The sequence below is a fragment of the Alexandromys fortis genome, unplaced genomic scaffold (genome assembly GCF_014885135.2).
Source record: "Alexandromys fortis isolate MF-2015 unplaced genomic scaffold, M_Fortis_MF-2015_v1.1 scaffold_263, whole genome shotgun sequence".
NCBI lineage: Eukaryota > Metazoa > Chordata > Mammalia > Rodentia > Cricetidae > Alexandromys > Alexandromys fortis.
In genome coordinates, this window is record NW_026068165.1 from 115,680 (window position 1) to 118,796 (window position 3,117).

Here is a 3,117-nt window from a genome sequence, read left to right on the forward strand (position 1 = left end):
ATAAATCTAAGTGAAGAAAAATAAAATTTTTAGAAATAGGTTAATGCCTGTTTTAGATGTACATAAGAAAAATATAAAGTGCAATCCATTCCTCACGATATCAGTGTACAACCAATGTGAAATTGTGATATCCAGAAAGTCACAAATCATTCTAAAGTAGAGATGTTCATATAAATTATGCATTAACTATTTCTTTCAACGACTAATGTTATATAGAGTAAATAGAAACTTCAAGTGCATGTGTTGCAATGAGATAAAAATACTGGATACCCATCTTGGAATTTAAGCATAGGGCTGGAACTGTGACAACAGAGAAGCCAATGACAAACTGTACAATTACATTGTCACAATTTTCTGCCATGTGATGAATGTGTTAAATTAGAGCATTTTGATGACCATTAATGTTACTATATTATACACTCTTAGTAATATAGAGCCATATCTGACAAGCTGCTTCTTTACTTCACACTCTCTAACACTAAAGAAATTATCAAGTTTAATCTCACCCATACTATAGTTCTGAATGAATAATTGTTATTATTGTATGCACAGATATATATGTATATATATACATATCAAAGCACCATGTTACAGATGTCACTTGTACTCCAGCAAGCTGGAAAAAACAAATTAAAAATTTATCATATATGCCACCTCATTTTTATATCAAATGAAAGGTTAGTTGTTTTATTCAAATGTATAACATTTATTTTACAAATTATAAATTTTTACCAATTAGATTTTTTACCTATTAAATAATAAATACATTATGTCTTAATTGTCTGGTTATATATATTATTGTAAAATATTTGAGAAACTAAACTTGTGGAAAAGAATAATTAGTATAACTTACTAACAAGAATTTCACATAAATAAAATATTAGGGCTCTATAATATTTTTCATTAGAATATTGAATAGATTGTTTAAAACATTATAAAGGCTAAAAAGTACAATAAATATGAATAATGAAATTAGATATTAAAGCTTATAATGAGGATTAAATTGTACTAAAAATGACATTTTATTTCATTGTCGCACAACATGTAGGTTTTAATTGTTATTATTTAACACAGTATTATAACCTTTTATTTGATGATACTCTGGTACCCAACAAAACTAAAATAAGCCGTTAAATATGTAGAAATTTTACATTTGAAAGATATAATCAAATATAAAGTGTCAAAGTTCTCCAGGTTTTCAAGGAAGCACATGTTATACTCATTTTATTGCTCATGAATTACTATTAAGAATAAGATACGAAGTAATTGTAATTAATGTACGTAAGTAGCAGACGACAGTGGTGAACCCACTCTCGAGGGAGCTCCACTAGTGAGCAGACTCAGAGGTTAGTAAAGTATTGAAGGATGGCTTCTAGAAATCCCCCAAGGTCTACAAGAGAGCATAGCTATGGCCAGGACTTTGCTTAGTTCCCAAGGGCTCAAGTCTTTTGAAGTCAAAACAAGAGCCCCGGAGCATCTGCGCCATAAGCACAAGTTGCCGAAATGCGGTCCTGGGTTAAGCGTCCTGTGACCATACAGCAGTGCTCTCACATCCTGCTTGGGTCTCTCCATCAATACTACTCTCTTCTGAGCTGCTCCTTATGACTGTAGAAGACTGCAGCACGTTCCCATATCTGAGGGCTTTTAGTATTTTCTATTCAGTCGTCATAAAATAAAGAAAAACTAAATGAAGCCTGATGCACATAAGTGTCAAAAGTGTCTAGCAGAGAAGCCATGCCTTTACACTCTGTTCTTCAGAGCAAAAGTCTGTCTCTATAAAGGCACACAGAGGCAGTTTTCAGGACTTCACAGGTTAAATCTAAAGACCACCATGTCCTCTAGTGCTGTGTTTAAACAGCTGAGAATTAACGCAGTAGGTGTAGATGAGCGGAGACAGTTCTCCGTGTATCTCTAGTTCTCCGTGTATCTCTAGTTCTCCGTGTATCTCTAGTTCTCCGTGTATCTCTAGTTCTCCGTGTATCTCTAGGTGTCCTTGCGGATGAATAGACCCATATGAGTGATTTTATATGGATCAAACAAGCTGGGAAATAAATTTACCTGTCATGAAGTTTCAAAAATAAGCAGAAATATGACCAAATGGAAACACACTGAGACAGAGCTGCCGAGACCTAAGGCAAGTAATGACTTATCCAATTTGTGTGCTAGAGAAAAATGAAAAGCAAGCAGGACATGTCTCTGTGATCTCAAAAGGCAGTTTACTTTGTACAATACATGTATTTCTAACTTTGTAGACAGAATCAAGTGTTACATATATTAATATATGAAGTGAAAGATAATACCTAAAATATCATTTTCTATTTGTTATATGATTACAAATTCTATATTAATCATATAATATATACATATGATTTGGGTTTGTCCTTAACAGTTATTCAAAAATATTGTTATTAAAATAAATTTAATTACTTAAATATGAATAGTAATCTTTAAACATTTTATTTGCTAAAAAGAATCATTGATTTCTTGTATATAAAATAATAAATAGTTATTGTTACCTTTCTTTTTTATAATAATGAAGTGTTTATTGCTATTATTACATCCATGTTGTGCCTAAATTGAAGTTAATACAGATTTTAAAATTTCAAGATCAAAAGTGATGAAAAATAGCATTTAATTGGACACTATTAACTCAAAGCTAAGTTTATTATTCTGTATTATTATCATCTGTCATTGCCTTTCAAAAGCTGAAGAATCACCCATTTGTGTTTTTAGGAGGAAGTCCACTCTAATGTAAGCATGAATTAGAAAGGGAAGTACATGTTTCATATTACTTACACAAATTTTAATGACATTCCATCTAATTAGTCACGAGGCAAAACTTACTGACTTTATTTTCCATTTTCTAATGACAAGTCTTATAATGCAAAATTTTCCTGATACCTCCTGCTATACTTAAGAGACTACTAAATAAGTTACACCATAAATATCTACTAAAACAATACAAAGATGATAGTCCATTTCTAATTGTCATGAACAACAGAAGATAATTTAGAACTGTATTAGTTAGAACGGTATTAATGACAGATATAAATTTCTCCTTTAAATCTTTCTCCCTATATGTCTTTGAAAGAGGAAACAGAAGGAGGAAAGGGGGTT